General features: G+C 40.4%; 1 long non-coding RNA gene across 2 annotated transcripts in view; it reads right to left on the bottom strand.

The window, feature by feature from the left end:
* The window catches only part of LOC133457726 (uncharacterized), a 42720-nt gene extending 17614 nt beyond the window's left edge, over window positions 1–25106 (bottom strand). Inside the window, exons 1-2 of one of the 2 annotated variants that reach the window (XR_009783900.1) lie at window positions 25046–25106; window positions 10833–10985 (exon numbers count right to left, since the gene is read on the bottom strand). This is a non-coding gene — a long non-coding RNA (uncharacterized LOC133457726). Of the gene's footprint in view, window positions 1–10832; window positions 10986–20263; window positions 21056–25045 lie in introns of those variants that run through there. The other variant, XR_009783899.1, reaches the window with a different exon arrangement.
* Window positions 25107–25260: the final 154 nt, after the last annotated feature.

A 25260-nucleotide genomic window follows, 5' to 3' on the forward strand; every position in this document is an offset into this window, starting at 1 on the left:
TCCTGTCAGAGTATGTTTTGATAAACACTCTGCGCTTGCTTTGTGTTTCTGCATAGCTCAGCCAAAAGCAACGAGGTAAAGACAACACCGAATTGTAGATATTATCATACATTCATAAACATGCTCCTGGAGTTTTAGTCATCAGCATTCCCTCTCAGCAGCTTGAAGTCAGACGGGCTTCCTGTGATAAGAAAAAGAGCCAGAGGGGAAGATGCTGGGCTCCCAGGCAGGCAGGAGCATGCTGGGGCATGGCTCTCGTGAGGGGGTTAATGCCCCTCAGATGGTAGCAAAGGTACTGCCCTTTGTCCCTGGATGGAGGATTACACTGGTCAGCCAGCACTGACAATGTACCCCCCTCCTGAGATGGGAGGACCAAACTGCTCTCTACCAATGATAGGGGCAGTCAACTGATCACTAACTTAATTAAGGACGAAGAGGAAGGGGGGGGGGGGTATGAAGAGTGATGCATAAGTCACAGAAAGACGGTGGGCAAAAGTAAAGACAACAAGTGAGATGAAGAGATATCAAGAGGAGGAAAAGAAAGGAGTACAAGCAGCACAGGGACACGCTAAAATAAGAAGAGGCACTGAGTAAAAAAGAGAGCAGCGGAGGGGTGAAGAATAGGGTTCTTTGGAACAGGATTAGGGAGAGGAGATGAAAGGATCAGGTTGAACACAAGACAGTAAAAAGGCCGTGCGAGATACCCAGAGGAGAGGGACCACAGACTTAAACTCAAGGAAATCAAGTAGAGGACAGTGAAGGAAAAAGAGGAGGAGTGCTCAGGTGTCCATGACCTCTAGGGAGTGACAGAGGGCTAACTGAAAGCTTTATTATATCATCAGGTGCTCGTCTGACAAACTCCCTCTCTCTTTTCGCTCTTTTTAAGCCACAGCACGCACCTATGAAAATCTAATGACAAATGCAGCGGGTAATTCTATTACTTAGGACTTTAATAGAGGATATTTAGGGGACAGTTAGCGGGCCTGGGTGGCATAGCTCAAGCCCACTGCAGACAGATACGGCTCCGCAACACTTAACAACAGGGATTTGGCAGCACTGTTGATGGAACATGCCAAATCCCATTTGTCGGAGGGCTGTGCGAGTTTGTATCGACACTCTGTAACCTTGTGGCTCCGTAAAAAGGAGACCTCAAAGTGTGTGTTGCGTGCATGTGTCTATGTGTGTGTGCGTTTTTTGGTGGGCGGGCAAGCAGGTGGATGGCAATGTTTAGTTTGCCAGTTTGTTTGGATCTTCATCCCATCTTTGTTTCTCTCCTTCCTTCCATCTCTACATCGCTCAATTCTCCTCCGTTTGGAAAAAAAAGGGTGACAAGACCGAGATAAAGAAGCTTTCTCAAGACTTCTTTTCTTGTTTTCTCTCCCTCCCCCCTCTCCGTTCATTCCTTCCATCCCCTACGGTAGAGCTGCCAGACAGGAGTGCTCAGCGGCTCTCCGAACGTTATTGATCCTGAGAGCGAGCTGGACAGGGAGTTGGTGTCTCTCCCTCTCTCTCTCCATCTCTCCTCCCTCCTTCGGAGCTTCATCCCCCCACAGAGCCCACAACTTTTTCCTATACCTCCCTTCCTCTTCCCACCTCTACTTCATTTATCAAGGTTAAAGAACTCCTATGAAAAAGGGAAGAGGGGGTCGCCAGGATGTTATCTGACTTCATGAAAGAAATCCCCTCAGGCCACTCCACGAGAGGAGGATGCTCTATGCTCGACCCGACTTTGCACAAACGCACACACACACACACACACACTAATGCAGAACGAGCTGTGGCAACAAGCAGCGGCCCACTCGTAGCCTCCCAGAAATAGCAGGCGAAGTGTCCAGTCTGGGTGCGAAGAAGCAACAGGCCAATCAGAAACACAAGTTTAACTGGAACACACGAGCTAAAGAAGTGCAATAATCTGCTGTTTTAGGTTTCGCAGGAAGGGAAAACTGTTCCCTAAGAGTTCAACTTTCTTTCAACTCATAATTTGTTAGAGTTTGTATGCTGTAACTAAATGTTTTAAACATGTACACATAATTTGCTCAGGCTTCATAAAACTGCAGCATAACAAGTTTAACTTATGTTGCTAAGACAATTTAACAACTGGCTGAGGTTACAGGTAAAAAGACAAGAAAAGACAAGTTTAATCCTCGCAGGGTTGGAAAACATAACTCTCCTCACAACTCCTATCAATTGAGTCTACTACTGCAACTGGAATACATCATACATCACAGCTATTGTTGGTAATGGAGAGGCATTTTTGTCCTAAAGGAAAGTGGAACCAATTACAATTGCTCCTTCAAGTGAAAGCATTAAGCATGGTTTTGTATGTCATTTTAAAGGTGGCATACTTAAAAAAAAGTCAGTTTCTCTGTGCTTGAGTGTATGAACTCATTACAACCCCCCCAAAACATTCAGATCAGAACACCTGCAATCTGAAAGGGTGTGTTACATCTGAGCAGAATCTTCCTCATCTCTATCTACACCCAACTTCAACTGAAATAACACTGTACTCGTTGTATCTTCTAACTGGGGAGTCAAGACTCTGAATGTAGTTAAAGAAAGAAAGAACTTAGTTAATAATGCTGTTACTTTTTTAATGTTTCATATCTCCACCAAGAAATTCTATTTGGCTTTGTCTGTGATTTTTTTTGGTCTTGTTGGACGGTGGAAAGTCCCTCTGAAAACTTGAGAAAAACACTGGTAAGAATTCATAGAAACTATATTCAACTAAATAATTATGACGTGATGTTTTTGAGAAGAGTGCTAACGCCAGCAGACGGTTGTTACATTCCGGCAGTGTTCCCATCTATGGTGCAGTGTTTTAACAACCCGGGCCAGTTCAAGGCTTCAACACTGTCTAAAAGAGGGAGTGCAAAAAGTCCTTGGACCAGGAAAAATGAAATAACTCCACTGGTCAAGTCTTTTTTTTTTCTTTCCTCTAGTCGAGCACCCAGGTTGCTGCAAATCAACAACTTTTCTGTTCCAGTCGAGCTGAACAAATGAATTAACCACATTGTAAATACATTTTAGCTGACTGGCATGAGGAAGACTTCAGTGTTCAGGCCAAATACGATGGTTTTCAAATCGAAAAGACACAGAAATACACACTTTTGCTTAAAGTTAATAAGACTTATGAGGTTCACTGACATTATTGACAAAAGAAGATATGCTGAAAGTGCAATCTACAATGGAGGACCTTGGCACTTTATATTCACTGGCAAACTGGCAAAAAAGGAATATATGTATATACACATACACACTTGTACACACTTTACACTTGTGTTCTCATACTTTGCAGGTAAGACTCGCAGGAACATACTTCAGAGGCCAGAAATATGCCGCTAGTTTTTTTCTGCAGTTGGAAAATCAGTGTATTTTGAACTACATGGCATGACAGCTGCAACCAGGCTCATACATATATTTAAAAACTTCTACAATTTAAATGAACATTAAATAAACACTCATTAATATGACTCATAATGAAGCGCGGACTCCTCGGGCAAAAGTATTTCTAATCTTTACTTTAAATGTGTTTTTAATGTGTTTTATGCTTTTGTAATTCAGCCACATGAAGAATTAAGTTTGGTAGAGATGAAAAAAATAAAAATCACATTTTCTAACTTGATATATTGACAACACATTTGAAGTTAAAAGAACGATATTGTCGAAGTTAAAAGAACGATATTGTCACACGAAAACATGTGACAATGTCGTTATAGTTATACTTTTCTCTTTTACTCTTCTCTTCCCCTTCATTATTTCTGATTGTTGATGCGAAATGCATTCTGGGAACCTTTGCCTCAAGTCTACACACGGATGCATCCTTGACAAGATTGGCAGCATGAAAACACATCGAGGGAATTCAGGGACTTCACTAGATGCAAACTTTGATGGGAGCTCTACGGACGATGTTTCACAAGTAGAAACGAACACCGGAACCGACAAAAGTACGTATATTGAGTTATAGCTCAAATTCGTCTCATGTCAGAGTTCACGTGAACAGCACACACATCTCTGATTGCCGCTGTGGATTTCGTATATATCTTGCAAAGACAAAGCAAGGGATGGCACCCTCCTTCAGACTGTAATCATTCTGTGTTTGTAGAGTTATAATTGCTCTGCTGAAATTCAAAACTCAAGAAAATATCTCACTGGTGGTGCCAACAGGATACTAGTGGTGACGTGTCAGATTGTGTAATCAAGGGCAAGACACTGAGCCCACACATTTCCCCTTGACACGGTCATCAATGCCTGAATACACAAATATGCTGCCTTTAAACAGTGAGGCTCCATGAGTAGGTGTGTGTAAATGAGAAACACGTTATAAAACACTTTGTAGAGCTTAAACAAGGTTAAGAAGAAGTTAGAGAAATACAGGACTCAGGATGTGATGTGGTTGTTTTGTATAGAAATGATTTCCTGCGATCCAGGTTATCAGACCTTTTATCCATTCTTAGTTTCAGTATATTCATTATTCAATTAATTGATAAAATGATCTGCACATCAGTCTGTAATTAGAACACACAGCAGGGGCACCGTTTGGCTCGGCGTAATAAGCAGAGGATCCAGTCTTCTGCAGGCAGTCCAGGTTCAAGTCTTTCACCTTTTCTCCCCCCCCATTCTCTATCGAAATACTGTTAATAAAGGGCACTACCAAAAAGATATAAATATAGCAATATTTTAAATTCTACTTTATGATGTTGATCATTTGTTTGCCAATATTAGAGATACATCTTAAAAAATGACTTTAGAGATGTCGATAATTTGTTAATTTGTTTGCTAATACTAGAGATAAATCTTAAAGTCATTATAATAACCATTAGCTTGACAGAAATTGACAACAACAAAAAAGAATATAAAAACCTGCATTAAGATGTACAACTGAGAGAAAGTCTGGCTCCGGAGATGGAAACAGCTTCTACCTTCCAGCCTTGAAGAAATTACAGATGATGTTTTCCCTGTTGTAAAAAGGCTGAAAATGGCTCTCATATGGAGCCCATCCTGTCTTCCATTGTTGCTGCTTTCACTCACCCTATAAAGGCCTGCTTGCACTCGGGGCTAAAACAGCCCAGCGAACGCACGCGGCAGCACATTACAGCGCCAGTGCTTCCCGTCCCTTTGTGCTCGGTAATTGCCACAATGCATCTTCTCGTCCAGCTAATTAAGTGAGTCTTCCCCATTGTCTCCCGGTGCTATCACCTCTTCACGCAGCCAGGGAGAAACGAGGGACGTATTAAAGAAGGAGAAGGAAAGAGCAAAAAAAAAAGTGGAAGACATGCTAAAGTGGGGGTCCAAACAGAGAGGATGAACAACAACGGTGTGTGTTTGTGTCCTAGTAAATGTTTACCAGCTGAAAAAGGTGCCTGTAGTCTGTGTTTGCTGGCGAGTTGCAAACATCACATTACTGCTGTCAGATGAAAATCTTCATTCGCCATGACAACAATTTTTTTTACCCGTAAATAAGTCTATAATATATAAATATTCTAGCAGTAAAGTCGTAAAATAATACTAAAACTAGAGTGGTATGCATCTGGTAACTGTGACAGAGCGCTGATAGAGCAGTGAGTACTGAAATACAACTCTGCTAAACTGTAACACATTACTCTGGACCCAGTCCTCAGCCCCGTCGTCTGCTGAAGTGCCTTTGGGCAGGACTTTGAACCCCACACTGACCACGCTGCCCGAGACACTAAAGCCGGTGTCTTTCTAGTACTGGTGCCAAGCCCGGATAAATCGCCAGGAAAGGCATCGGATGTGAGACGTGAGATTGAGCAGCGTGTGATCAAATGAGACTTTACGACAAGCTCGGAGGCCCCTCGTGAGTCAAAGCTTATACAAGTCAGATGGAGAAGCTTTCGACCTCCATGGCATTATGGAACTTTATAACAACACGTATCCTGCAGTTAAACCTTTGATATTATGAATATTAAATGGAAAAGTGAGATGAGAATGTGACGCATTCAAAACACCTACAGGAGGTAATCCAAGTACAGGCCGGGCAGCGATCCAGGATGGTTTCCCTCAACTTCAACATCCTCTTCCCACAGGAGTGACATCCACTCCCGTCTTGGATATTTAGTAATATCACCTGAAAATTATATTAAATTAAACTAACAAAGAGACCATTTTCACTCATTTGTGCATAACTTATTAACTAATTAAAGATCAATGTATTACTGTAAGGGGTGTAAATATATGGAATGCACTTGATGAAAAATTGAAGATGTGCCAGTCGATTCATGCATTCAAACGTTTGTTTAAGTTTAATGTGTTTGAAAAATATGAGGGATCCAGTAGATGATACTATTACGGAATTATGTTTGGGATTGTGTAAACAATATGATTTTTTTGTATGATGTTTTGTATGTTGCGATCTGAATAAGTTGATCATGTGAGAAGGGTAGGCGTAAATAAGCAATAACTTCAGCCTATTCCTTTTCGGTTAGGTCTCTTTATTATGTGAACTAATGCTTTCTGTTGGTGTCTAAATTCTGAATGACCTGGCCGAAATAAATATATTTTCATTCATTCATTCATTCATTCAACTGCCTAACTTTGCTTTGAACAAAACGTTTTGTCTTTATTTCCTTCTTCCTTTATATTTCTTATGGATCTAACTAAGTGGTCTGTGCCTAACACTGAAATATTATAAAATACATACATACATACAGACTCATCTAAATTTCCCTTTTTCTTCATAGTTGCTAGGAAACCCCAAAACACACACACACACCACATGTTCCTTGGTCAAGTCCACTTGCTGACCTCTCAGGCCAGACACTGTCCTCTTTACAAACTCCAAGCCCTCCCCATTACAAAAAAAAACAACACAAAAAAAACAGAAAAACTAGAGCATGTCCTTCCCCTTCCAGCTCTGAACCCTTCTTGAACTTCTTCCACCACTACTTTCTACCTATCCTTCATGTTTTCCCGTCATTCACCTACGTTCCTTCCATGCCCTGACGAACAGGCAGACAGACAGACAGACAGACCACTATGGAGACATCATGGAGAGACTGATGGAGGGAGGGAGCTGCTCGTCTGTGTGCCCCCAGCACGCACACAATACAGCAGGGCATCTGGCACTGGGGTGGCGATGGTGGTGGGGGGGGGGAAGGATGGGGCTTTCAGGGACAAAGCATTTACATCCCCCTCCCTGGAATATGATTATAGTTTGTAAATGGCAACTGAGACATAAAAGTGTGAGAAGAAAGGGCCTTCGGTGCGGAGGCTGGTGGCTCTACGAGAGAGCTGCAGGTATGGACAGTACTGTATGTGCGGGAAAGATTGAACAAATATGTCACTATATATAAAGAAGACTTTGAAATGTTTTTGAACCCTGATAAATGTATAAACAACATAAAATACCTGCATTGTTGCATCAGTATGTGGTTGAGAGGCAAATTAAAATGCAACTCTCACGGACATGAACGTATTTGCAGCTCGATAATTTGTAAGATTTAAAATTAAGCCAAGTTGCACTAATAAAAACAGTGTCTCCCCCCCTCCTGAACTTACGTCTCTGTTTTGGAGGCTGTCAGCTTGCTGTGTGCATACGTGTATGTGTATATCTGGGTGCATACATAAAGTAAATGAGCTGAGCGTATGCATTGTGAGGGTCCGCAGGCTCTGCTTATGTATTAGAAATGTGACTTGACCCTGGCAGGCTGAAGCGGGGTCTCCGCGTCGTACCGGGCGTGGGAAAAAGGGGAGACCTCTTTTCACAGCTGCTTTGGCCGTTGCATTGAACCAATGGAGGCCCCCACTATAGCCCCACCGCCCCCAACCTGCCTCCACCACTAATGCCCACACCCCCCCCCCTTCCTCCCCTCTTCCCATTCACCACGCAGCCTGCTGCCTTTCAGCGGACCCCCTGTCCCTCCCTCCTCTGCCCGTCACCCCTCTGCACCCCTCCATCACAGTCAACACCAATCTTAAATGCAGTCACTATTCAGCTCGTGTGCATTAAGATGCCAGAGGCCTCTGTGCTTTGAGGAGCAAAATAAAGCAACAAATAACAATGGAAATAAGTCACTTGTATGTCTTGAATACACCACAATACACAGCACCAGCAACATATCCTATAATTTGCTAAATAATAATAAAAAACAAAACAAAAGAAAGTTTCATTGAAAGCCAACTAGGTCCAGACTCATTTCTCGTGGTACTTTTAAAAACAATATTTGTCCTTCAAGCCCTGATATGTTCCTCTTGTTTCTCCTGAGCTAGGATTCCAGTCTACGTTAGCATGCACCAAGCACTCCACAATTGTGTGCCTAAGCACACACAGGCATCGAGCGATTTTTACTACCCTCCATCCAGCGTATCCATCTGAGGAGATTTATTTCCTAGCAAGCCACATAATGCAGAGGGTGTAATTTAAATCAAGTTTTAAGAATAAGCAAAGCAGCACAGTTTATGCATACAGATCCAGAATCACTGCAAAAAAAAAAAAATCACTGCAAACAGAACAGCAGGATTCTAAATGCAGATGATCAAATTTAAGAAGCAATGGTGTCTTGCCATTAAATATGACCTATAATAAATAAAGCTCTCAATCAGTCCACCTAAGCACATACTGGAGGATTGATTTGTTTCTGACCCACAAATCTGATACCATATCCACGCAACAGCAGGTTAGGAGAGGAGTCCCAACACACATACTGTACATGTGTAGGATTTTGTAGAAACTTTAAAAGGTCACAAAACGAGCTGAATAACTCCAGCAGATTCCCGGGAGCTGGCCTATCATGCCGTCTAGCTACCGTGCTGATACACCAGGCATGTTGAGGAAATGTTGAGAAGCAGCAAAGGGGGGGATAGCGACAGGAGGAGGGAGGGAGGGAGGTTGTAGCAGAGAACCTGAAAGGACTCCATCTCCCTTGGCCAACATGCCATGACGGTGTGGAGCGGCGGTCTGAATTGGTTTCTCTGGGGTGGCGGAGCCGGTGAGGTGATGCCAAGATGAGCCCCAAAAGGAATGGAAGAGGGGGTTGAGGGGTCTTGGAGGAGGAGGAAATAGGTTACGCTGAGGTACGTGTGTGAGACAGAGATGGCAGGCTGAATCTTAGCTACTGTAAATCAGTGGATTACTGCTTCCCTCTCTTCCAGTCTCTCCATATACATAAGAGTGCTCAGCCGTGAAAGCGACAGTGCTATGTGTGAAATCACACATCCTTCCGCCTGAACTTCCTTTAGGAACAATTGCAATAAAGGCACAGCTTACATATGGATCCTTGTGGGAAGGATCGTGCAGTGTGAATGCAGACCCGTGCATGCCAGCGCTTAATTCACTGTTACGAATACAAAGACGAAGATGCGAAGAGTGTCACTTCTGAATTGATGCATCTGTGCGTCAAATGTAGCCCATAGCTATGCCTATACCACTTCTAAAGCTCATGTCCAGCCGAAGCTTGTTTGCATCGATTTATCTAGTTTGCGGATATGATATTGACTAAGTAGACCGGCAGCTCTCATTGAGTTGAAGCAAAGAGAAGGAGGTTTAAGAGGTGGTTGAACGCTATGGAGGAGGATAGCCACAGGCTGTGAAATCTCCTCTGATCTCTCCTTGTCTGATTCTCAAATGCAACCTCAAACAGTGGGTGTGGGGGTGGGGGGGTTGATATAGAACTAGGCCAATGTCACAGAATGCACAGAGCATTCATTTAGCCCTGGAGGGAAATAAAAAAAAAAAAAATCATTTCTTCGTTTTCTCCCAGAAGAGAGACCTCAGTCTCTGTGGAAGGTGTTTCTGCTCCCTCTCCTCCCCGTGTTTCTGCCTCCATCACTCCCTCCATCACTCCCTCCATCACTCCCTCCACTTTGTTCTCTTCAGGAAGTAGAACATGTATGAGTTAAGCGGTGTCCTCTGGCCTGCGACTGCATACCAAGATATCGAAAGTAATATTTTGTCACACTGAGAGGGAAACTGAGAGGAAAGTGAACGAGAAACATATTTGTGGTTTCAGCCTTCAGTCGACCGCATGATTACATATCATTACAGAAACTCACATCTTGCAAGGTTTTTGTCAGCCAAATAGCAGAGCACCTGGTGGATGAATCCAAATGTTTCAGTTAACACAAGTTCATGGTTCCACCGTGAAAGGCTGGATGGTATCTAATACAAGCAAATAGTTCAGGAATGAACAGCCATCCTGTCTCTACGATGATCAGGCAGAAAAAAATGACACTGCTCCTTTACATTGGTAGAAAAGGGTGAAGGCCAAAAATTCTTCCGTTTCAGAAAAAGTGGACCTTGAATCAAGGTGAAAAGGTACATTTTGGGTTTCTTTCTATAAGTAAAACTACAAAGATAAATAACTATACATGTATTTGTGTTTGTAGATTAGTATATGATGCAAAAGAGGTCAGAACACACAAATACTAAGCAGAGAAGAGAGCAGTCGGAAAAAGTGAAATGAAAGACTAAGCCAGCCTGGCAGTCCATCCACATGAGCACACCTTGCACACCCACCAGCCCAAAGCCCTACCATCCATGATCCTTTAAAAGGATCAAAACACAGACAAGGGGATTAAAAACATTGATAATATAAGTGGCTTCTTATCGATAAAGAATTAAACCGATTGGTGAAAATGTTATAAATAAAAGGACTGAAAGGTGACTGAATGACAGGGTAAGGAAAGCAAATAAATCAGTTTGCATGCTAGAAAGAAGAGGCTATGTGTGAAGAGTTGAACTGATGAAGGCTCCATTTGCTTTCCACAGGGCCACAAAGCAAAAAACAGACTCATGTTTTCTGAGAGTTGTGCCTAACTTGGTTCAAGTGTGTTGACAGAAGCCCCCTCATTAGCATAGAAGTGTGACTGTGTCTCACCTGTGACAGCCAAGTGACGAAACCTCCGTCTGACCCGGCTGCTAAGCTGAGCTCCAGAGAGGCAGGAGGTGGGCTGGCTCTCACGTGCAGGCCTGCAGATGAAGCGTGTGCGCATGTCTGTGTGACTGCACTAAATCTGCACAACACTGAGTCCTGTAAAACAAAACATCATTTTATGAGAGTGGAATCAGATCCATCTGTGGTCTCGCTTCACACCCAGCACACATACGATTCTTCTGGAAATGTTTTCAGAGGTTCACTCATTATTTTCTTTAAAGCTCCCATCTGTGCCGTCTAGCATTATTGACAATATAATAAACACAAAGACATTTATTTTATATTTTTATCTTTAATACATACAATAGCATATTTATTCGTGATTTCTTAGTGTAAGATTCCGCATTTGAATCGAAAGGACAGATATGTTTTGGGAGCCACTTTGTCATAAACAAAGACATAAGACAATCTTTATTGAAAAGATTTATTCGTTATCTAGGAATGTAATAATACATAGTAATACAGATTAGAATTGCGTATTTAAGTATGTAATTAAAAATCTGCAGTTTTTCCTGTTTAGGTAAATGTGTAAAATGTCATACATTTCCTGTTGTAACTGACAATGGTAAGTACACAACAATACCACACACACTTGCGTGCACGCGCGTGCGCTTCACAAGTGATTACACAAAATACTCAAAGATTACATCCAGTGAAATCTGACGTCCTTCGTGGGTTTAAAGCCTGCATGTCAGCCTTTCAATCCCCCCCCCCTCTATCTCTTGCATGGGTCAGAGGCTGTTGCTAGGCTACCAAACCCAGAATTCATAAGTTCAGAGAAAAAGGTTTTATATAGTCCACAACAATTCAAGGCAAGGTGATAATAGAAAACTGATAACACCAGAATATGGATTTAAATTATATGGAATCAAATAGACCATGAACTCTATTTCAGATGTGAACAAATGTCTAATAATAATAATAATAATAATACCGTAATAATAATAATGATGATGATGTCCATATAGAACAACAGAGCTTGATTTTACGAAAACAAAAGCTGTACTCCCCTGTGTGGTAAGTAAAGTTGTGAATCCCACACCATAAAAAAGGACCTTTTCTGCAGTCCACAATATTCTGTCATGTTTATTGTACCCTGTAGTGACAAAAACAAAGACAAAAGCAACAACTAGGCACTAAGGATGCAGTAACAACGTTGGGTAGCACACACATAAACACATGCACAGAAGCACGTGTACAGATATATAGGTGCAGGCCCACATACACTCAACTCTCAGCTCTGCAATCTAGTGTCCAAGTGTGACACAAACAAGATAACATCTATGGGATGGTAGCTTGCAGCAGGATAATAAACCAAAAACAATGGCTGTGTTCTGTGCAGGATGGAGTGTGGAAGGACTGCTTTTTCCAAAGTTTTTTTGTGAAGAAGCAGTGTGCTAATATGCGACATCCAGATGCACACCATGAAAATATCTAACACAACTGAAAGAGATGGAGAGATGGGCGTATGGATGCATAATAAAAGTCCTCTTGCCTTATTCATCTTTGTCATCTCCCTATATTGCTACTATTATTTGTGTAATTTTTTAACGACGCCATCCTTGTAATTATACAAGACATTCAAGCAGACGTACAAATGTAGAAATCACTGAGACAATAGAATGCTTAATGCAGCCTTATGGCAGGTGTTTGCAAGCTAGACCTAGTCTAGACTGGGCTCCATCTGGTGTTGAGGGCCTCCTCCTGATGGCGGAGAGAGGGCCCAGACAGACACATATTAATGTGGGAAAACCAACGTCTAGCCTGCCTCTCAGTCACTCACCAGACTGCATTTGAATCTCAAAGGGGCTCTCCCCATATCCTCCATTTATTAGCCTTCAGTAATGCATTAATTTCCACCGCAACGGCGTGAACGCCGGGAGGGCGGTGCTGTCGGTGTAGAACAAACACAGTTGACGGATCACGCTGTGTTATAAATGCTATAGCTTAGCATTCCAATTATGCGTTAACGGGGGAAGAAGAAACGGGCAATTCAATGTCTCAGCACACACACTCTTGAAATTATTTTTCATGAGCTTCTTTCCTCATATCACAATAGTTTGATTATTCTGGTTGTATGTGATACTTAACTATATGCACCCACAAACAGGCTTTTTAGGAAATTGGTTTAGACAGATGCAGATATACTCATACTCTGATTGTTTAACTATTGACAATAAATTCATTATCTAAAGTGATCATTAATAATAAAATAACCTTTGCAGACAACTGAGATTTATAATGTAACGTGTGAGTGGGTATGCATCCACACACTGCCAACCAATTCCTACACACAGAATTGGGGCACCACAAAAGCACAGCTCTATACATCCATTCACCTGCTCTGGTGTGTGACGCAGTATGAAGCGGAGCCTAGCAAAAGTAGCACCAGGCTCTGCCCTGCTACATGCTCACACTCCCTCCTCACTGCACGACCACAAGCAGCTACAGCTTTAGCAGCTAAGAACAGAACTGACTTGTTTAAAATGGGCCGGGCTCCACAGAGTACCACCTATCACTCGGGTCCCACCTCTTTGTCTGGGATGGAGGGAAGACAGAACAGATAATGTGTTGTGCAAACAGCATCATACAGCAGGCCTGAAAAGCAGCCAGTTTTCTCCCGATGACATATCTGACCTCACTTTCCTCAGCACTGCCTTTAAAATCTCTGCAGCTTCAGCCATGGAAACATGTTTAGGCTGTGTACTATTTGCGTTGACATGCCAGTATTGAATATCATTTGTTAATACATTTCATAAGAGAGAGAATAAGTCACACCAACTAAATTATAAAATTACATAGATCAATAAGCTACAGTTTTGAAAGCTGCTCATCAATAGCTTAATTATTTCAAATTGTTCAGCATCTGTTGCTTCGGCAGCTGTGATGGCTCCTTTTTTCCCCTTTCTCATGCATTAAGCCCAAAGGCCGTGCTATTAAGTGCATCAATTAGGGTAAATTAAAGTATATAGCACATTTTACCTCTTCTCCATTTCATAACCTGTAACACTGATGACCTAGTGAGCTTTTTTCAAGCACCATTAAGTCACCTGATAACTAAGATTGTTTGCCACTTCAGCCAGTTTGAGCACATATGGAAATTCTCTGTTTTAAACAAAGCACCTTTTGTGTGAGGTGATCTAGCACAGTGAAGCCCCTGCCTGTAGTCAACTTATACCAATACTAATAATGTGTGTTTAAATCCAGCAGGCATACAGAAGTCTGAAGACAGGAGAGCCAGGTGTAACTGCATTAGCTTTGATAGTTCAAATCTTTTCCTGTACTACATGGACAGGCCACCAGCAAGGAGGTATGGGGGGGGGGGGGGTTACTGGTAGAGCACGTGACTCGCAGGAATCCTCCAATCGGGTGCCTCTTCCATCGTTTTCATCTCACCTTATCTCCCCTGCTCCTTTCCATCCAAGTAACGACACAATAAGAGCACATCTGTTTAAAGGCAGCCTACTATGAAGCGCCTGGTGCTCAAGTAGGCTATGATCCATTAAGATGAAAAGCAGCAGCTCACCCGTTGCTGAGCATCCTCCTCCTCCTCTACCTCATCACCACTCCATGAATGGAGCCTGTCTCCTGGATGCTAAATAGTGTCATTCCTTCTGTGAACGAAATCTATAGCGCCATGTATCCAACTCCACACCGATGTATGTCCAAAGGAGGAGGCTTTTTCTCCATGCAGGGGCTGCCGGTCCTCCGTGCAGCAGCATCCCGTCATTCATCCCTCCATCCTTCCGTCCGCTCCGGCATCCCCCCCTTCAGTCGATCCGGTTCCGGCTCGCTCCCCGCCGTGATGGTAGCAGAATTAGTTTCTACATTCGGTTCTCTAGCTTTATGATATTACATAAACTCATACAGCTAGATAACCAAAGAGAAAAACTAACCCACGTCTCTTAAAGGGGCCGCCGGCCGCCGGAGCCGCCGGTGTTGTGGTCACATGGAGCCCTCGCTGCACGCTCCCTCTCTCCCCGCTGCCTCTGGAGCTCACTCTAAAGCCGGATTTATGGTTCCGCGTTATATCGACGGCGTAGGGTTACGCGGCGACGCGCAGGGTACGTTGCGCATCGCCGCGTAGGCTCTGCGTCGGTGTAACGCAGAACCATAAATCAGCCTTAATATGCGCACAGAACTGCGCGCATGCACAACGCAGGTTACAGTCAACGTGATACCCTGTTTTATTATTAGCTGCATGCACACGGCTTCCCCTCTGTATAGTGCAAAAACCCGCCACATTTACACCAACGTACAACCAAACCTGTTTCGGCGAGAAGTGGATGCGAAATAAGGAGGGAAGGCAAATAAAAAAGAATGCAAACCACAGCCTTCATCAGCATGAGGACATCAATAGAGTAGCACTACCCCAATTCAAAGTGTATAATTTTCCTACTAAGCTTACCCCTCTCTCCCGTGGCAGATTTGATCACATTCTTTCCTCATAAAAAAACACCATGGAACTTTATCCCTCATGCATGAGCCTGAATCCCTGCGAACATCTGCAGGGTGAAGTCATCCAGCTGCAGGAGGATGATGACACATCCGTCTATCATCCGCGGACAGCCCTAACAACGTGTAATAACTACAACATAGCCCGGGTAATACCAAAATGACGTTAAATATGACGACACACAGCCCATAAACCAAAGATAGAAAGCCCTTCCTCCAACCAACCTGCTTATTGCTGTTTTAAATGCCAACTTGCATCGACCCGTTCAAACCACAAGACCACAGCTTTCGCGTTGAGTAGATTAATCTCCGAATTGCTAGAAAAGCATGACAAACTAAAGCCTTGAGAAGAATTTCTTCAGGCTATATCTCAACAACATGATCCAGTGGGATAAATCCTGCCTTGCTGGGTGCTTCCGTGTTTTGTAATTAGTCCAAGTTGTAGCAGTGCCTTTATTATCACTCATTATACTTGTACATCTATTCAGGACGACGGTGATGATAAGCTTTTAAGAATAGCTTCATGAACAGTTTAAGATAAATGACTAAAAGAGAAATTATAATTTGGCACATAACAGGTTTAATATAAAATAGTTTTTCTTTAAGGGTAATTTGATGTATCTTGTGATATTATAATTATTTTGACCATTTTCAGACAGAGTATATTTATTAGATCTTTCTGAGAATGAATTTTCCATAAAGAGGCGAATTTTGGAAAATTTTAAATAAACAAAAACAACATTCACACATTAATTATATATGCAACATCTGTGTTATCGGACAGCCATTGCCCTTCCTTGTCAAATGTGAGAGCCTCATTAAAATAGATTTAGATTTGTTTTAGTTTCACTCCGGGTTGGAAGCCTTTCTGTGCAGCCGCGCTGTGTGCCTTATTCGACCACGTGGATTACATGCACGTATAGCAAAGACAAAGCCCCTTACACGCGGAGTCTCACTGTCGATGTGACATGCGTGGCCGTGAAATACACGAGGACCAGTGTTCACTGTGAGTTGCTTAAACATTGTAACAAAGGATGGACGCAAAAAAGGAGAGAATGAAAGCGCATTGGCTATGCGGGAGTGGGATGCGGGTGCAGGAGGCGGAGGGCCGCCCGAGGTCAGCCGGCCCAGGGATGCGCGCCGTGTCCTCACAATTAGGCATGCTCATTGGCACACATATGGATGAGCTTCGGGGATGTGGGATGGGCAAAACGGATAAACCAAATAATATCAAGAGAGTGTCAGAATACAGAGACGTATTCATCAACTCGTGCATGATCATAAAGAGCTTCTCCTCGGAGCAGTTTTTGGATCTCAAAATGAGGTCCCAAATCCACTGATGTGGCTCCTCCGAGCTCCACTTTGCCATGGCAAATTCAGGAACAAATTAATTCGTCTGCAGTCCATAAGGAAACACCCAGCTTCAAAACAGTGTTGGAAATACACAGGCCTTGTTGCACTATAGAAGCCTTCAGTTAGAAACAAGTTAGCCACCTATACAGGCTTTGGACAATCTATCTCCCAAGTGGCGATTTCTAAAGATTTGCTGACAATCAAGAATCGTTTAAGCACACCTTAACAACAAGAAGCCAGTATTTACTGAAAACATTTTTCATCTAATTATTATTAATGCAAATATAGGATGAATATTATCAGCTCAATTATTTTATCTTCAACACTGATTTTTCTAAACGAATCACAACCCTCTAAATGTATGATATAACTAAAGTCTTCAGGTCTGCTGAACAGAGAATAAATGCAGGGCTACTGTATGCTGCACATATGATGGAATATATTAACCCACAGCCTTTCCTGCAGGCTCAGAAGTCCGCTCGGTTTGCTTGGCTTTGCTACCACAACCACGTGGATGGAGCGTTATAAAACTCCCGATGCATGCTAAAATAACGAGAAGATCCATAGTCCCTGTTTATCCCCATCGTGGTGACATTCTGTCATTTGCAGACGTATATGTGTTTGTAGTCCGTGTGTGAGAGTGTGAGAAGGAGTTCAGTAATATAGCCAGATCCAGCTCAATATATGCTTTAAGTGAAAATAAATTAGAGTAATGTTGAGCAAACATGGCCTAATTTTTGTGTCTGTTTGTTTTTATGAAGAGAAAGATAAAAAAGGAAAAGTGTCTTTCTTTTTTATTTCTTCACTTGCATTTACCTGTACTTCTGCTTGCATAAAATGCCAGCTTCATTCATATATATATATATATATATATATATATATATATATATATATATATATATATATATATATATATATATATATATATATATATATAATATATATATATATATATATATATATATATATATATATATATATATATATATATATATATATATATATATATATATATATATATATATATATATATATAGTACAGTACACACACACACACATTATATATATATATATATATATATATATATAATGTGTGTGTGTGTGTACGTGTGTGTGTGTGTGTGTGTGTGTGATCTGAGAGAGAGAAACGACATGCCTTTCTTACAGTTAAATTACTTGTGCCTCAAACGGAGGTAATTTGTTGCTAACATTGTTTGATTTTATGTAATGTAACCATATAAATATAAATATATATATATATATATATGTGTGTGTGTGTGTGTGTGTGTGTGTGTGTGTGTGTGTGTGTGTGTGTGTGTGTGTGTGTGTGTGTGTGCGCCTCTCTCGAACTGTACATTAACTGTTAATGTACAGCTATACACTAATCGAGCTCTTCCTCTCATCAGTCTCACGTTTATTCATCTGAGCACGCCTCCTGACTACGTCACGTCCTGCCATACTTAAAACATTTAAGATGTCCCAGAAACAAAACTCCAACCCCTTACAATGTTTATTCTATTCTATTCTATTCTATTCTATTCTACTCTATTCTATAGTGAGTTTACTTTTCTTCTTTGCTAATCCCCATACCCCGAATATTCAAATAAAAATGTCCCCCTATATTTGTTATGCTGTTTGCTAAACTCAAGAATATCAGACAGAAAATTAAAGAAACCCTTTTGTCCCTCTTTTTCAAAACCTACATGAGGCAAAGACGTAAAGGGACATCCAATTACAGTGTTTAAGTCTATAGTGTTTTAATATATTAAAAGAAAGATGTAGTGATTTTAAATTTAGAAAAAAATCAAACACACGCACAAAAAAGTCGCTGTCCTTGGTGCTGAAACGAACGAACTGAAATTCAGGGTGCTGAAGTGCTGAAGGCGAAAGTAAAAAGGGTGGAATAGTTTGAATATGAATATGCATATCTAAATCCACAGAGGTTTTATTAAATGAGAGGAAATAATATATGAAATCTAAAATATCCTAATAAAATTTCTTTTTAAATATAACATATTTATAAATATTTAATGGATGATAACGAATGAGTTATGCAACCTAACTTGAATGAGTTTATTTTTCAGTATTGTTTTTTCATTATCACAAAACAATACTTTTTGAACAAAGCTTGAAGAAGCCCAAGCACGTATGATTCTCTTTTTTTCTTTCCTGTTTTAAACAGAAAAAAGAACAACATCTACATTTAATCGAGCATTGTATTTACGAGTTGTTTTTTTAACCATAATTTACACGTGAAATAATTGAGATTATTGGTGATATTAGTCATTATATTACAGGAAAAACAATTTTCAATGAATTTATGCTAACCCTCGTAGTACAACATGTCACAGTAGAAGGAATAAATTGTTGTTTTTGTATGTGTGCTTTATTGTGAGGGTAGAAAGTGTAAAGATTTAGTTCGGCCACAGGAGCATAATTAAAATTAGGCCTACACCTGTTGAACGGTGAAAGAAAGAAAGAAAGAAAGAAAGAAAGAAAGAAAGAAAGAAAGAAAGAAAGAAAGAAAGAAAGAAAGAAAGAAAGAAAGAAAGAAAGAAAGAAAGAAAGAAAGAAAGAAAGAAAGAAAGAAAGAAAGAAAGAAAGAAAGAAAGAAAGAAAGAAAGAAAGATCGTCTTTAAATTATTCAAAGTAACGCTCTCGCAAATCTTTTTTCACATAGTTCTATTGTATCTGAGGAATCGGATTTTTCGGATGGGAAATTGTTTAATTTAATCTCCATTTTTAAACGTCATTTGGTGTCTAAATCCTGGAAAATTGTAGGCCCGCGTATCCGGTCTTTAGCTTGTGAAAATGTTTTGTAAACATATATTAATAACTATTAAAAAATAAATACATGAATTAAAAGAAAAGTAGGGGAAAAGAAAATACAGAAGAAAAATAATTGATGTATAGTATTCCTGAGAAGTTGAATACTCTGTATTGTAGTCAGCTGCGCTGGTCTAATTAATTAATTTCAGACTGATTCTGGAGAAAATGTTCCCACAAGCAAAGCGACTAAGAAAAAAAAAGAATAATGATAAGAAAAAAAAGTCTCCCAATAAAAGAAAGAAAAAAGTCAACATCAAGTTCAACAACGTGCTGGTGCTCATTAGCATCACAATGCTGTCTGGGAGCACACAAGTCTTCTTAACAAGAGGCTCTGGCGTCAAGTCCCTCCACCTCCCAGCCGAGGGGACATTTTCCCAGGCTCTGTTAACAATCACACAACTGTTTGCTTTACAAACGCCAGCTCTGGGGCCACTCAGCTCGCCTCATCAGCGCTCAATGGATCCTGCCGCTAATATGGGACGGAACAGCCGGCTGCCACTCATCAGTCTGGCTCTCATCGAATCTGACAGCGCAATTTTCTTTTATTTTAGCTTTCCTGCAATCACTATTCCTCATTATCATTTCTACACGTTTATTTTAAACATATACTATTTACCTTAACTAAAACCATTAATAATAAAAATGAAAATAATTGGAGTTTTATCAAAGCATCCACATTTTCTATGCCCCCAAGGTTAAAAGCTGCAATTAAAAGACATCTTATAAACCATACTTACGAGCAATAAATTTAGGGTAAATCCCGCATCTCCGGTTCAAGTCCTCCGACTCGTGTTGCTTACCAGTCATCTCTGACTAGTAACTTATCTGCAGGAGCCCAAAGTCCAGGGAGAGAAAGCCCAGCGACACTCGTCTTCACTGAGAGTGAGTCTGCACAATTAATTCATCCAACAAAGAGATGGATCGGCTATTTTTTTTTTTTTTTTTTGGTTTGTTTTAAATAAAAAACAAACCAACAAAAAACGTTGGGATTGTTTTTTTGTTGCTCTAGTGTTTTTCCTTTTTCTTTAAATCTTCAAGCCATGGGCTGCTGCTGCTGCAGCCAGCATCCTGATCCCGCTTCCCAGCATCTCCTCGCCAGCTCAGGGTGACAGTAATGAACGAAGGTTTTCTGTCTCTCTCTCAATCCCTTTCTCACGCACACACAAACTCCCCCGCGCACATAGTCTTCCGCCTGCCGGTCTGTCCGACGTGTATAAATACCCACGCATACGACCAGCGCAAACTCCCGGCTCTCCTTTAGGATGCGGGCTCTCTGCTTCTCCCCTTGATGCTGCGAGCGTGTGATAGACGTGCAGAGCCACGTGCAGCTGTGAGGCTGCGTGCATGTGGCAGGGCGCAGGAAGGGGTGGAGCAGGGATCCAAAGGACCTCTGGGAGGCAGTTGCAGCAAACCCACAACCGATTTGGGTGAAAATTACGGCAAAACGCCGAGGGGGTGGATGGATTACTGATGCAGGAAAAAAAGATGCCTCTACTCTCCATTGTCAGTCCTGTTTTCCTCACGGTCAGCCACACAGAGAAGTGTCGATGGCACTGCACGGAACAGAACACCTGCGCATGTGACCACGAGATCCACGAAACGGCAGCAGCTTAACGAAAATGGCAGATTTTGGAATATATATATATATATATATATATATATATATATATATATATATATATATATATATATATATATATATATATATATGGGTCTGTAAAAGTCGACTGCACAGGGAACGGCGTGCAGAGAGCAGATCTGAGGTGGAGACGATCAAAGCGCAGCAGCAGCGTGTGCGCGGTGCTGCTGATGCCGCAGCGTCAGCGTCGTAGGAGCTGATGCTGCTCCTCATCTCCACTGAATCACGCTGCGTAAAGCCTGAATTATGGTTCCGCGTTAAATCGACGCAGATCCTACGGCGTAACGCGCACTGTACGCTGTACCCTACGCCGTAGCTCTGCGTTGGTGTAACGCGGAACCATAAATCAACCTTTACGTCACGTTCATTCCCCTCCGTGCGTAACGGGGCGCACGCTGGATAATTATGTCAAAAAGTCCTCAGAGGACAATACAAATAAAGAACAAATGTATGAATTGAGTCTACGAAAACTAAGAATTCAAACAGCGTTAAAGTAAAAGGTACCGTGGAGAGACAAAGCAGGCTAATATGAAACGAACCCTTCAAATGGACGCGGTTGTGTGCGTGCTGACGTCAGGCGCCAACACAATATTCCATATGTAGCCTATTATCCAATAGGCTTTTTTATGGGATCGGCGGTTTATAACGTGAAGAGTGTCACTTGCATGCTCATTCTGGCTGGTTTGTGTTATATAACACATTGATTTTGCAACATCTCTCCAGCTAATGCCACTCTTATGATTTTTTTTTTTTGTTGCTATTTTCTATATCAACTTCAAATGAGTCCGAAATTAGAGAAAAAATCACTGAAACAATAGATCTGTATCGGTCAAATAGTCTATGTCCATCTCTCTCTCTCTCTCTCACTCTCTCTCTCACTCTTTCTCTCTCTCTCTCTCTCTCTCTCTCTCTCTCTATATATATATATATATATATATATATATATATATATATATATATATGTATATATATATATATATATATATATATATATATATATATATATATATATATATATATATATATATATATGTATATATATATATATATATGTATATATATATATATATATATATATATATATATATATATATATATATATATATATATATATATATATATATATATATATATATATATATATATATATATATATATATATATATATATACATATACATATATGTACATACAAGAAATTAAAAAAAAAAAAAGACATGGCTCGTGCAAGTTTCAGTGACTTCATTTTTAGGACACCAAAGTAAAACGTGTTTGTTTTCAATAGCAGTGGAATAATTGAAGTTGAAACAAATAGGCCCTTACACTCCAAAGTTACAGCCAGAGTTTCCTATTTATTTGATTCAAGGGGGAAAGAAAGATAAACTCACTAAATAATAAGATGGTTCAAATTATCCGTTCATAGAGCTGCAGTTATGCGACACCTAGTGGCAGCAGGGTGGTACTGACGCTCCACCTGGGCCTGCGCGGACAATGTACGCCATTCGGCCTGAATCTGCAAACTGCGTAAAATACAGAGATTATTTTTATAAATAAGGACATGGGAGTGATGCAGTATCAAGCTACTGAAGCGCTGCTCGTAGGATCCAGCATTAAACAGAGTTGTATATGCAAACATGTTGAAACAAAATAAAGGGTAGATCAAGTTGAAACATCTTTGAGGTTTTTGACTTTAGGATATCATTAGTACCAACATCGTCATTGCCTCATTTTGCGTTAAAACCATAGTTAAACCATGAGACGGAGATGATGATAATGCAGCAGGAGGTATTAGCTTTGAAAAACAGGCGAACAAAACAAGCCATATCACAAATATATCGTGTTTTACAAAATAGGATCTTCTTAGAAGCGTGAGGTAAAATAATATTTTACAAATAAAGCAAACATTTTGTTACACAGAGAAGATCTTTAAATAGACAAAGATGAAGAGCTGCTGTGTCCTTTATGTATGTGGTTTGTGTCGCTGAAGAGCAGCTTATGGAAAAGTAACGTCACAATATCCCAGATAATAGCCTCTAAGAATTAATGGAAAAACTATTAATCTGCAAAATTGTTTACGTTTATAAGATTTACATTGAAATCCCAGGAAGTAATTCTTTGATATTCACAAAAATGAGACTGGTTTCATTTGCCGAATATTTACAGTTTATTCTAGCGCAAGTCGCGTGATCTCACATTTCTGCAGAATAAACACATTCATAAATTGTTTTAATGCGTGCGAAAAAAGTATATTAACCGTTGTGATTTTGCAGGAAAAATAATATAAGTAGGATTTTATTCTGTAAGTTTATGGACATAAGAAAGCATTGGGAAAACAGAAGGAACATTCATTTAAACATGTAAATTCAAACAATATTTCATTTTTTTAATATTTATAAGTGGAAAACCTAAAGAGATAATTAGACAATTTTCCAAAGGAAAATATATGGTCTAATGTAGGTGTTTCTCAGTTAAGTTTTTGCTGGAGAATGTTGATTTCTTCTTAAAATAAAGTCATTGACAAAAGCTTGATATTTACATGTTTTATTAAATAAATAAAGGAATAATAAGTGACTCTTTGTCACTTATTTGGTGCATACAGGGATATTATTGTATTTAACGTTAAATGTTGGAATAATTATTAAGGATGTTTTCTTCCCTAAAAGACAAACATTCCTTACTCCACTTGTACAATTATATAACGTAAAAGTGCATTATTATTTTCTTCTTTGTCTCATAATTAAACCATATCTTATTATTTCAATTAAGATATTAGGTTAACACATAACTGGACCAAAATCCTGAAAATCCTTGTTTCAAAATGAATCCATCTCCTCCATAAATTTGAATAGCTGACATCATGCATGACCACACTGAACCCTGTTGGGTTCAATTGCTAATAACTGACCAATTCAAGTGGCCACTTCTGGGAATTGTTAAGGCCTCTCCTCAAAGAGGCCTGATCTGACACAGGGACACGAAAGTGGCAAAGGTCAGACATGAAGACCAACAGGGTGCTAATATTTGCCCTTCACTTTGTCATGCAGCCAAATAAGCACTAAGTAGTGCAGTTACAGAGAGCTACACTGCTTTAGTACTGCTGAAGAGGAACACTCATGTGCTATTACAAAAGATCTGGATTGTCACGGTCACTGAATTGTCTGACCAAAATCATTGACAAAATGAGAAGTGCGCCTCAAAACAGCAACAGCAGGTGTCCAGTATGGCTCTCTGAGCTCTCCCACATCTCCAACAGAATTATATGCCAATTATATCATTAATAGATGCAGTAATACATGCTTCTGGTTAAAAGAAAGCTAATCATAAACCACTCAGAGTAAAATGTATCCCTTTTTGGTTTTTAAAAATCTTGACACATTTCCATCAATGCATTGTTTTCACATGCAGCAAAACATCAGCTTTATCAGTTAGATCCCCAAACAGGTGAGAATTGAACATTTTTGGTCGGTCTGCCAGTAAGCATGTCAGAAGCAGCCACACTGTAAAATCAAGCTGGCCCCGGACAACTCAAATCTAAAGGCTTTCAAGATAACATCACTCAGCTGTTGGCAAGATTCCTCAAAAGCAAAGCAACAAAACTGCTCCCCCATGCATCCACCAAATGACTCATGCAAACTTAGAAGTGGAAGCGAGAACCAGCTGTCAATAATCAAATATCTACTATACAGGACACAGAACAGGAAATATAATAATAATAATAATAATAATAATAATAATAATAATAATAATAATAATAATAATAATAATAATAATAATAATAATAATAATAAATAAACTCTTTTGTTATGTTTTTAAAAAGTACGGAAAAAACATCACTTCAATGCAATAGAAATTTTGCAACAAATCCAGCGCCATGAACTCACGTCTCAGCTGCTGCTCTGACTCGCGTTCCTCTGACTGCAGGGGAGATGCTGGTCCTTTACCCGCCACGTGAAAACAGAGTGAGGGCCTCTCTGTTTTCCTTGCTTAATTGCCAGCAGGCTGAATTTTATGCAAATGAGCACTGACATCAGTCCCGCCAGCTTCCTTTGTATAAAGAAGCGGAGCAAAGGGCTCGTCGCGCCTCTTTTCCCAGCCG

Source organism: Cololabis saira, chromosome 13 (genome assembly GCF_033807715.1).
Source record: "Cololabis saira isolate AMF1-May2022 chromosome 13, fColSai1.1, whole genome shotgun sequence".
NCBI lineage: Eukaryota > Metazoa > Chordata > Actinopteri > Beloniformes > Belonidae > Cololabis > Cololabis saira.